This window comes from Microtus oregoni, unplaced genomic scaffold, assembly GCF_018167655.1.
Source record: "Microtus oregoni isolate MIOR12 unplaced genomic scaffold, Mior012 000052F_002, whole genome shotgun sequence".
NCBI lineage: Eukaryota > Metazoa > Chordata > Mammalia > Rodentia > Cricetidae > Microtus > Microtus oregoni.
Genome location: NW_024543814.1, coordinates 719,572 through 732,419, shown reverse-complemented (window position 1 = coordinate 732,419; position 12,848 = coordinate 719,572).

Sequence of the window (12,848 nt, the reverse complement as noted above, 5' to 3'; positions counted from 1 at the left end):
TCAAGTTGACAAACATGACAACAACAAGAAACCCAGCCCGCAGTCACATCGCAGCACAGCCAGCTTTTCTGCCGGTTCTGGGGATCTGAATTCAGGTTGTCACACTTACACAGAGAAAACTTTTCCCACTGAACCAATCCCTTGGTCTCTCTGACTGCTCATTATGCTAAACTTTTCAAATTACTGTAAGGTGTCTTCAACCTGATTGCGTCTAAACAGATTTTCTTCATTATCTCCAAAGAACACCCACTCTCTGCTTTAGCAAACTAATTGCAAGGTTAGACCCTGTACCTTGTCATCACAGAAAATGCTCTGCTTCCTGAATCATGAATTGAAGCAATTTTTTCTATCTCTCCCACTCTAATTCCCTGACCTTGTACACGCTTCCAAATAATTTCCTATAGTGATTGTATACATCTGCATCCCCACAAAGACGCTAGGATTTATTATTAACCACTTGATAGTTCAGAGTTCTAAATGTTTGCTGATGCCCATACACATGGACAAGGGGGATGGTGAATGGTGTGTGGGGGTGGGGAGAATGGAGACAGAAAGAGATGAAAACTTGCATGATGTCCAGCTAGAATCAGAGTCCTTGAGGGCCGAGGCAAGGTGAATAGATCGTTTGAGCTCGGGAGTTCAAGACCTGGGCAACATAATACAATTTCATCGTAAAAGAAAGAAAAAAGAAAAGAAAAAGAAAATCAAGCCAACAACATTAAAACAACTCACAGAGTGGGATGAAAGTTTTTCCATATTTGCAAATCATGTATCTATGATAAAGAACTTGTATGCAGACTTGTAAAGAACTCATAACTCAATAGTGTGACAACAGAAAGTAAGTAAATAGACATTTCTCCAAGCACAATATGCACAAATCCAATAAGCACATGAAAAGATATTCAACATTTTCAGCAACCAGAGAATTAGAAATCAAACCTCAACAGGATTCTACTTCACAGGCATTAGGATGGCTGTAATCAAAAAGGCAGACAAACTGGACATGGTGGCACGTGCCTTCAATCCCAGAACTATGGAGGAAGAAATAGGAGCACCAGGAGTGAAAGGTCACCTTCAGCTACATACTGAGTTCAAAGCCAACCTGGGCTACATGAAACTGTGACTCAGAATAACCAAGAAACAAATAGAAAATAAATATCCATCACATGGATAAATGATTACAATATGGTTTCTAATCACGTGAATGAATAAAATACTGATAAATGTTATATCACAGATAAACCTTTAAAATGCCATGCTATATTAAAGAAGTTGGACACAAGATCACATACTGTAATTGCAATCACATGAACTAATGAGAATAAACAAATCCAAAACCACAAAATAGGGCAGTGATTTTCCAGCATTGAGGCAATGGTTGAGGGAAAAGGACTAGTGACTGCTAATGGGGATGAGTGGGTTGCAGGGAGGCGTTACAAGAATCATCTAGAAAAGGAGAGGCGAGGAAGGAAGGGGAGTGAGAGAAAATGTATAGCTCAATAAAACAATAAAAAGAAAAGAGAACTCTAACATTGCATGGTGATGGCTGCACAGCTCTATGACTATATAGATGGCTACTGAACCATACACTCTAAAGAGTTCAATTTCGTGCTCTATCCATTATGTGCCAATGAACTCTTTTTTCCTTTTTAGAAATTCAACTGTGAATTACAAAAAAAAAAAAAAAAAAAAAAAAGACTGCCTGTTTGCATCACAGTCAGCAGGAAAGAGGAAAAAGAACAAACCTTACCAGGCACCAGGGTTAAAGGAATGCTATGATGAGCTTCTTCACACCCACCACAAAAACTCAACAACTGGCCCATTGGTCATGTTTCATTTGCCTATGTAAAGGCAATGACTCTTCTTATTTTTATTACATTTATTTATTCATTTATTTATGTTTTTTGAGACAAGATCTCAATGTAGCTCCCCATTAGTATCAAACTCAATATGTAACCAAGGCCAGCCTTGAACCCCTAATCTTCCAGCCTCCACTTTTCAGGTGCTTAGATTATAGGCCTCTCCCACCATGTCCATCTTTGGATTCTGTTGTCTTTCTTTTTATTATTCATGTATCTCTGTGTGTGTGTGTGTGTCACCCAGAGGACAACTTCTAAGAGTTGATTCTTTCCTTTCACCACTGGCTCAGACTTTGTGCAGTAAGTGTTTTTACCAGCTGAGCCATCTATCCAAGCCTTGATCATTTTTCTATATCTCGGAATAAGTAAGACTGAACACAGCTTTTTCTTGGCCACACAACTGAGACACTGCCACAGAGTCAGGGCAGGAGGGAGAGGGAAAGAAAGATGGTGTCAACCCCTCCCCTGAAAAAAAGAAATGCAGCCAGGAAAATAGCCAATTAAAAACATCAGCCATATTGGTTACTTCCCACAATCCGATGGTAAGGTGCTATTGCTGAAGACATTTACTTACGTCATTGAACGTGAAGAAGTCAAGATGGCACCTAACTCGAAGCTTCACCCCTATTGACTAGCATTAATGTTACTGGAAGGTACTTTGCATGCTACCAGAATAGAAAGGAAATCATCAATATCGTACAGCTACAAATCTTGTAACCTACAACAACTACTTCCCTGCAAGACATACTGTTACAATAGTGGCATAAATACTATGCGAGTGACCAACCACTTTTTAAAATTAGGTTTAAGGCCCACTCCATAAAATAGAACCCATACCTGATACTGCTAAAGTGACCTAGAACCACGAGACTAAATAGGCTGTGGACCTAGGGTGATGTGGGAGTGATTTCTTATTAATAAAGAAACTGCCTAGACCCATTTGATAGGCCAACCCTTAGGTAGGCGGAGTAAACAGAACGGAATGCTGGGAGAAAGAAGCTGAGTCAGGGAGTCGCCATGATTCTCCCATTCCAGACAGACGCAGGTTAAGATCATTCCTGGTAAGCCAGCTCTTGGGCTACACAGATTAATAGAAATGGGTTAGATCAATATGTAAAAGCTAGCCAATAAGAAACTGAAACTAATGGGTCAGGCAATGTTTAAAAGAATACAGTTTCCGTGTAATTATTTTGGGTAAAGCAGAGTGGCGCCCAACGTGGGGCTCGAACCCACGACCCTGAGATTAAGAGTCTCATGTGGGAGTGATTTCTTATTAATAAAGAAACTGCCTAGACCCATTTGATAGGCCAACCCTTAGGTAGGCGGAGTAAACAGAACGGAATGCTGGGAGAAAGAAGCTGAGTCAGGGAGTCGCCATGATTCTCCCACTCCAGACAGACGCAGGTTAAGATCATTCCTGGTAAGCCAGCTCGTGGGCTACACAGATTAATAGAAATGGGTTAGATCAATATGTAAAAGCTAGCCAATAAGAAACTGAAACTAATGGGTCAGGCAGTGTTTAAAAGAATACAGTTTCCGTGTAATTATTTCGGGTAAAGCTAGCCGTGCGGGCGGCCAGGTGCCAGGGACGCAGCCCTGCTGCTCGTAACACAACAGAGTGGCGCCCGACGTGATGGACTAAATCCACTTAAAAACCTGAGAAGGCTTAAAAATAAGGGAGAGAGACTTTAACACAGATTTTTGCTGTTTGTTGGTGGCGTGCTGTAGAGAGATTTCCTGATTCGGCAACAGCAGCAGAAAAAAAAGCTGCGTCATTTTAAAGTGCGGCTTCTTGGGACTGTGCCGCCAGTGCAAACTCTGGCTTTAAAGCATTTCAATGGATTTTATGGGACTGGATGTTTGTGTTCCCGCTTGGGATCGGAAGGAGAGTGCTCTCAGTGCTCCCAGCCTGCACCTGGGCAGATGGCAGAATCAGGCTTAGGCAGGCGGAAGAGCATGGTGGAAGAGACGTGTTTTCAGACTGCGCAGTGCTCTGCGTGTCAGATTTGGTTGTAACTTGGATAAAAAGAGTTTCTGTGCTGCATGCTCAGTCTCAAAATTAAACTGCTGAGTGCGGCTCCAATGAGGACTTGCTGTGTGCCTGGAACTGTGCACAGCTCAGGGGCACCAAATGGATCTGAGGCAGGAGCGGCTGCTCCTTGCTGAACTGTGCTGGTTGGCAGGAACTACCGTAATTACCATAATAGCAGCACAGTTAAGGTTTAGACTGGGCAGGACACAGGTGGTACCGTATTACCTGTACATGGTGCAACTTAAGTTTTTAAGAAGTGCTTAACATTTTAAGAAATGCTCCTGGATAGTAAAAATATTACAGATTCACAATAAAACAGATTCAGACATAACAGACCTCAGTGGATCACAGTGTTGGATGAATGTACATAGGCTTGAGAGAGAGAAGAATAAGAATATAGAGAATAAAGTAAATGTCTTAAAAAAAAGGGTAAAGTCTTTAAAGAGACAGAGTACAGATAGTTAAGAGATTAAAAGAAATAAAGAAAAATAAGCCACGTAAAAATGGAAAATTCACAGAGAGTCTGGATTATGTACATTGTGTTTTCTTTAAAATTTTTGACTGTAAAGGAGCTAAGTACAGACAGACATTTCATTACATGGGCTGCCAAGCTAAACCAGAATGGATATAAAGGTATTACGATTTCAAAATTTGGGTCTAAGGATATGATACTTTGGAAAGGGTCTTCTTTTGTTTTCACAGAGGACCAGACCCTGTGGATTTCTTCTATCCCAATTTGGTATGGTAGACCACGACCTCCCGAAAAGTTGCTGTGAACATCTTCACAAAATTACTTCACTCAACTGCCAACTGAGATGAACCTGACACACAGGTTACACCCTAAACGATCTGATTAACAGCGCCCCCATTCAGCAGGAAGCAGTTTGGAGAGAAAAAACTGCGCCCATGTTCCCAAAATATTGTTTATAAATGTTCTTTTACATTTAAAGGGGGAAATGATATAGGTATGAATAATTTGCATTGGTATGGATTTAAAGGTCAATTTTGTTATATGTATATGTATTTCTGATATTGATTAAGGTATTGTGATTGTGTAGTTCATTAAAAAATGTAATGTATAATTAAGAAATATAGGTTAATGGATAATCATCAGTAATAGTCAAGCTTGTAGTCATGTTAGTTAGATTTTCTAGATATATAGAGATACATTTCAGTTAGATAGACATTCTTCATATCTTTCAAAGACTACAGAATATGTCATTTAATGTTTTAATAACTTAGGACTTTTCATGACAATGAGACACTCTGCTCCTGGCAGCACCAATCTACTTCAAGAAGAAGATAGGCATCGAAGAGGATCCTTATGGAGTTTGGTAGCCATTTGGGCAAGAAACTGTTCTTGACTGGACTGTTGCATAAACTGGACAAAGAGAACCCACAGAGAGAGGACTACTGAACTTGCCTAAAGGTGAGATGGTCTTTTGGGGTTCATGACTCATGAAAGAGTCTGCGAGACATTCTACAGGACACAGCAGATAGTGACTGAACTGTCTTTGAAATTTCCTGCTTCATGGAAATGTCTGCTGGATATTATGGGCCTGAAGGCTGAAGATGGATGCCCCAACCGTACAAAGGAACTTTGGGCGACTGTCCAGGCAGTGAGATGTCTCTGTCATTTCTAGAGTTTTCTTATTTCTTGTTTACTTAGGTAATATTATATCCTTCTGGAGTCTTTGATGGAGTTGAAGAATGAATAGATAGTTATTGTTTTCCTTAGTTATGATAAAAGATAAAATAGATATAAATATTGTAACTGTAATTCTTGCTTGATAACTGTTTTGCTATATGTAATTTTACTATGTTAAAGTTAAAGCCTTTCTTTTTTGTTTAAACAGAAAAAGGGGAAATGATGTGGGAGTGATTTCTTATTAATAAAGAAACTGCCTAGACCCATTTGATAGGCCAACCCTTAGGTAGGCGGAGTAAACAGAACGGAATGCTGGGAGAAAGAAGCTGAGTCAGGGAGTCGCCATGATTCTCCCACTCCAGACAGACGCAGGTTAAGATCATTCCTGGTAAGCCAGCTCGTGGGCTACACAGATTAATAGAAATGGGTTAGATCAATATGTAAAAGCTAGCCAATAAGAAACTGAAACTAATGGGTCAGGCAGTGTTTAAAAGAATACAGTTTCCGTGTAATTATTTCGGGTAAAGCTAGCCGTGCGGGCGGCCAGGTGCCAGGGACGCAGCCCTGCTGCTCGTAACACAACACTAGGGGAAACCTGATACTATTGTTCTGCTAATGGAATATGGCAATACAATGGCTCCTAATGACATTCTGCTATATCCATAGGTCAGTGCATCAGTCAAGCCACATCAGAGAAGCTTCTCCTGCAGTAGATGACAACACCGAAACCAACAACTGGACGACTTTAGAGAACTCAGTCCTAAATGGGGTGTCTTTATCAAATCCCTTACCTCAAGACTCGGGGATCTATGTGGAAGAGCCATAAAGACTGTGGCCACAAGTGGTGAATAACTCCCAGGAAACATCATCTTGAGGAACAACAGAACTCACATAGATGGTGACTACATGCACAAGACCTTCACAGATGCAAACCAGACAAAATCCCAGCGCTGAGAAGGGAAAATGGACACAAAATCCCACCCCTAACTAAGGAGAGATTTGCAATGATACCTGCCAGGAAATGGAAAATCAGTTTTTCTAATGCAGCATCCCTGGGTATATCAGCCACACTCCAGGCCAGGCCTAGGAGTAGTTAGCCAACCCAAAACAGTCTCATGGGTTTTTTTTGGTTGCTTTTGTTGGGTTTTTTTGTTTGTTTTTCACTTTTAGTTTCATTTTGTTTCGTTTTGCCATTTTTTTTGTCTTAAAGGTCTCTTTGTTTTCATTTTCATTTTTGTGGGTTTATTTTTGAAAAGGGAGAGAGACAGACAGACAGACAGACAGACAGAGGAGAAAGAGAGAAAATAAAATTGGGTGGGTAGGGAGGTGAGGAGGTTCGGGGTGGAGTTAGAGTAGGGAAAAATATCATCAAAATATATTGTATGAAAAAGAAATTTTCAAGACCATCCAGGTAATTATAGGCTTACACCTATAATCCATGCACCAAGGAGGCTGAACTGGGGGCAGCAAGTGAATTCCATTAATCCCAGTCTGGACTAAACAAGATAGGCTGGAGACCAGCCAGGGCTACATAAGGAAACATTATCTAAAACCAAAACCAAGTAAACACAGCCAGGTGTGGCAGCTGACACCTGTAACTCCCCTCCACCCCACTCGCAGATGGAGAACCACAAATTGGAGGCTCATTGGTTTTACATGGTGAGCTCCAGGCTAGCCTGGACTAAAAGAATGAACCTTTGTTTTAAAAAAGGGTTGGATTTATTACCATAAAATTATAATTTACAAAAGAAGTTTAGGCCTCATCTAAATTAAAAATGCTTGCTTTATAAACCCATTTCAGGAGAATGGAAAGTCAGCCAGGAAGAAAGTGTCACATGTCACCTACCTAAGAAGGCTTTGTAAATTCTTCTAACTCCTTCAGCAGAGGAAGGAAATGAATTCACTTGTTCAGAGTAGCTGACTCTTAGAATCTCAGCACTAAGGAGACCAAAGCAGGAGGACTACCAGGGGTTCAAGACCAACCTGAACTGCATAGTAAGTTCCAGGCTGGATTGAGCTACAGTAGTGAGACATGTCTCACCCCTCTGCAACCTCAAGGCAACAGTAAATGGACAAAATACTTGAGTAGACGGTTAATGAAATGGGATGTCTCTATATAAAATACATGCATGAACGAATGCATAGCTTAGGTAGTCACTGGAGAAATGACAACTCAATGTTTATCTGATACATAATACACAAGTAGATAGAATAGGGGCCAAAATAAAGGAGGAGTGACTCCACAAAATGCTGGTGAGAATACAGAAAACCTGGGCTTGAATATCGCTGGTGGTCACCAAAGTGCTACAGCTGCACTGGAAACAGTTTGCAGCTCTGGGGGAAAAAAATAACTAAACCAGCACTTACCATGTAATTACATTTGTGAGCATTTTCCCCAGAAATGAAAACACAGGAACCTATACGTGAATGTTCTTGTATCTTTATTTTGCACAGCCCCAAAGTAGAAACAATTTAACTCAAAATACTTTTTTTTTTTTGGAGACAAGAGTTGGCCCATGTAGCCCCAGCTGGCCTGGAACTCACTCTGTGAATCAAGCCGGCTATAGACTCTTGGAATTCCTCCCGCCTGTGCTTCTGGCGTGCTGAAATTACAAGCCTAAGATACCACACCTATTGGATCCAAATGTTCTTCTATAGGTAAATGCCTAAAACTGCTCTACATCCATAATATGGAATACCACTTAATGAGAAAAATAAATTAATGATTGCTATATACAACAACTTGGATGGAACACAAAGAGTTATGTTGAACAAAAGTCAATTTCAAAAAATTGCCTATTGTAGGGTTTTATTTATTAATACCCTTTTTTTGAGACAGGATATCATATCTCTAAAGCTGGCCTCAAATATGTAGCCCAGGCTGGCCTTGAGTTCTTAGTCACCTTGCCTCTACCTTCTAAGTGCTGGGAATGTAGGTGTGTGTAATCATCCAGTTTAATATTCTTAGAATAATAGTCCCAGAGCTTTCTTGTGTGTCATGGAGGCCAGAGGTGTCAGATCCCCCAGAGCTGGAGTTTAGCCACTTGCTCTTTTGACATGGGTGCTTAGAACCTCAAGTCCTCAAGTCCTTTGAAAGAGGAGCAAATAATCTTCACTACCAAGCCATCTCTCTAGTCACTAGTATTTTTTTTATAGATATCTGACACCTCTGGCCTCCACGAAACACAAATAATCAAAAAGTATTACTGCCTTCAGGGCTCAAGAAGCACCACAGAAGAGGGGGCAGGACGAATTTAAGGGCTAGAAGAAGGAGTGCAATGTTGCAGGACAGTGTCTACTGGGCATAGTATGGTTACTGCACTCTGGAACTCAGTGATGTGGGATTTCCCTCTGTATGCTGTGATTACCATTGATAAATAAAGGAACTTCTTTGGGTCTATAGCAAAGCTATAGTGGAGCGGAGCTAGGTGCAGAAAACTAAGCTGAATGCTGGGAGAAAGGAGGTAGAGTCAGAGAGAAGCCAGGGAGCTGCTGCTGGAGACATCTGGAGACAAATGTGCTGAAACTTTAGCCAGTAAGCCACAGCCACGTGGCCATACACAGATTAATAGAAATGGGTTAAATTAATATGTAAGAGTTCACCAATAAGAAGTTAGAGCTAATGGGCCAAACAGTGATTTAATTAATACACTTTCTGTGTGATTATTTTGGTTCTGGATGGCTGGGATGAACAAGTGGCTCCTTACTACAACTCAGAGCAGCTAGGGTTATCTGTATCAGATTGGCCCTGTCAGAGAGGAGATAGGGACTCAGGAGGCTACGCCTCTCTCAGGATCTAGGCACTTCATGGTTGTTAGAGGAGAGGGAGACATTGCCTTCAGTGATATGGCATAGGTAAGGTGCCCTTGCTCCAGCAATGCTCCTTCATGCCTGCTTCTGTAAGCAAAGCTAATCAAATTCACTGGGTGACACAAAGACATAGAAGTAGAAGGGGAGACTAACTGGGAGGAGAATTGGCAGGAGTGGGAGGGGGACAAGAAAAGGTACTGAGGGAGTGAGGATGATGAAAATATGTTATATGCATGTCCTAGTTTGCTTTATTGTTGCTGGGCTAAAACACTGGCCAAAGTCAAAACCAAACTGGAGAGGAAAGGGTTGATTTCAATTTACAGCTGTAGCTCATCGTGAAGGAAAGTTGGGACAAGACCTCCAGACGGAAACCTAGAGGCAAGAACTACAGCGGAGGCAATACAGGAGCGCTGCTTAGTGACTTACCCTCCACCTTATGTTCAAGGTTACCTTTTAATCTCTCTCAGGCCCACCTGTCCAGGACTAGCAACGCCCAAAGGGAGCTGGCCCCTCCCACATCAATCAACAATCCAGAAAATGCTCACCGGCATAACTACAGGCCAGTCTAACAGAGGCATTTCCTCAACTGAGGTTCCCTCCTTCAGGTGCTTCTATGTCTAGTTGACAAAAAGCAACCTGCACAAATAACCATGTAAGTGTTACAATGAAATCATTATTATATGTAATTAATGCACGCTAATAAAAACCTTCAAATATTTTGCCGCTGACAGACAATACACAGGCACAGATTGTGCCTCTGCTTTCCCTTGGAGAAATGAATTCTCTTCTCCATGGTGAATTCGTGAGGGTTCTCTAAAGAAACAGAACCCATAGCATGAATATATGTTACAGGGGTATCTAGTCAGGGATTCTTTTTTTTGTTTGTTTGTTTTTGTTTTTGTTTTTTGTTTTTTCAAGACAGGGTTTCTCTGTGGCTTTGGAGCCTGTCCTGGAACTAGCTCTGTAGACCAGGCTGGTCTCGAACTCACAGAGATCCGCCTGCCTCTGCCTCCCGAGTGCTGGGATTAAAGGCGTGCGTCACCACCGCCCGGCCTTAGTCAGGGATTCTGATGGTTTAGAAGTGGCAGTCTTAGGTTCTCCACAAAGATGCATGATATCACTAGCCCTGTGTAGTTGGCTAGGTTTCCAGTTCCAGGCATGATTTCCCTCTTGTTGAACACATCTTAAGTCCAATTAGAGAGCTGCTGGTTACTGACAAGTCATGCATGACACTATGGTGCCTTTAGGGTTATCATACCATACTGGTCTTTGTTGTAACTCATAGATATCATGGCTTGGTAGGATTGTGGATTGCTCCCCTCCTTTGGAAGCTTGCATGGTGCCTTTTGATACCATGAAAGCTAGTTGTCAGGGGAGAGGCCCTCATATCTGTTCTAGCTCAGGAGATTCTGGGCCCTGCATCTGAAGTGCATGGTGTCTTCAGCAATAGGGACTTACCTTCCACCTCTCCCCAAACCCACAGATAAATGTAGTCCACACCCCTCATCAAGGAAATTGCTCTTTGTTGGTGTAGGAGAGCCTTCTGTTTATGTGTTGCTTTCATTGGTCCTTTGATAGCGTAGAACTTAGGTAGGCACAGAAAACAGAACTGAATGCTGGCAGGAAGAAGGGCAGAATCAGAGAAGCCATGGATCCTCCTCCGCCTCAGACAGACTCAGATTAGAATCTTGCTGGTAAGCCACAGCCACATGGCGATACACAGATTAATGGAGATGGGTTAAACTAATATGTAAGAGTTAGCCAATGAGAAGCTAGAGCTAATGGCCAAGCAGTGTTTTAATTAATACAGTTTCTGTGTGGTTATTTCGGGTGTAAGGTAATTGGCGGCTGGGACAAACAAATGGCCCTCTCCCTTACAACACTTTGTAATAGAGACAATTACAGTAAACCATAGCCAACCAAATGTGGATCCCAGTCTCAACTGGTGCATTTACAACACAATTCCTGCACCTAAGGCTCAGGGGTAACTGCAGAAGAGAGGACAGAAGGATTTTCAGAGCCAGAGGATCAAGGAGTTTGCTGTGAGATTGTGTTTTCTAGGAACAGCAGAAGTTAACACCCCAAAGGTCTCACCAACATGACTGCCTAAAGAGAAACTGAAACATAGACAGCACCAATAGACATGCTAATGTGAACATGGGAAGACCCACAGTCTTAACCCTGAATAAAGAGCTGCAGGCAGCTAAGGAATGCCGAGATGGGAGACAAAGGCTTCCCCAGGGAAGAGCACACCAATTGCTTATTCAATAACAAACCTTCAGCCCTGAAAGCATACACACAAGTAACTTATAGAATGAGCAGATTTTATTTCTGTGTTTAGGAATATATATGTGTAAACATACTCATAATAATAATTAATGGAAAAGAGGTCATGAATTTGAAAGAGAGCAAGGAGGGGTGTGTGGGAGGATTTGGAGGGGAAATGATGAAGGAAATCAACTAAATATTTTTAAATGGGTATTTATTGGGGTGGCTTACACGATATGATCTGTGTAGTCCAACAGTGACTGCTTCACACTAGAGAGGCAAATACCCCAGTAGTTTCTCAGTCCATGGTATCGGACGTCTCTACTGATTCAATATGGCACTGGAGGCCTAGAAGACTCCTGAAAAGGCATTGATCTTTGGTCCACATTAGAAACCCAAAGTCGCTGGTTCCAAAAAGCAGTCAAGGGATCAGCAGGGTCTTACATCCACATTGGCAGTTCAAAGATGCTGGTTCTGTGTCAGCTAAGGGATAAGCAGCGACAGCAACAGGACTGATGAACTCATCTGCAAGAGTGAAACTCGGCAAGCAAAATTCGAGACGCTTTCCTTCTTTTGTGTCCTTTTATATGCGCTGCTCCAAAAATTAAAAGAGTGTGTGTGTGTGTGTGTTGCTCTTAGAGGCCATAAGATCCCCAGCAGCTGGACTTATGGGCTGTTGTGAGCTGCCCAATATGGATTATGGGAATCAAACTCAGGTCCTCGGGAAGATCATCAAACATTAACTTCTCAGCCATCTCTCCAGGCCTGAATAGAGAATAGAGAAAAGCTTTTTTAAAAAAATCAAGGGCCCATGTGAAGCTCAACATGGTAGCTCATGCCTGTAATCCCAGCACTCAGGAGGCTGAGGCAGGAGAACTTCCACAAATACAAAGAGGCCATCATCAGCTACATAGTGGGGTCCAGGTCATCTTTGAGACCTTGTCTCAAAGAAAAAGTTCCATATGGCTTATTGTTTTCAAAGGCCTTGGTAAAATACTGATTCTGTAAATTAAAAAAGTTACCAAAGTGCACTCTACTAGAAGTGGAAGCCAAGAGAATCATGAGACTATGTACCACATCAATTCTTTTTCCTTATTTTTATTTCTTTTGAGACAAGTCTTCTTTATGTAGCCCTAGAAGTCCTGGAACTAACTCTATAGACCAGGATGGCCTTGAACTCACAGAGAACTGCCTCCTGCGTGCTGGGATTAAATGGGATTAATGGCATACA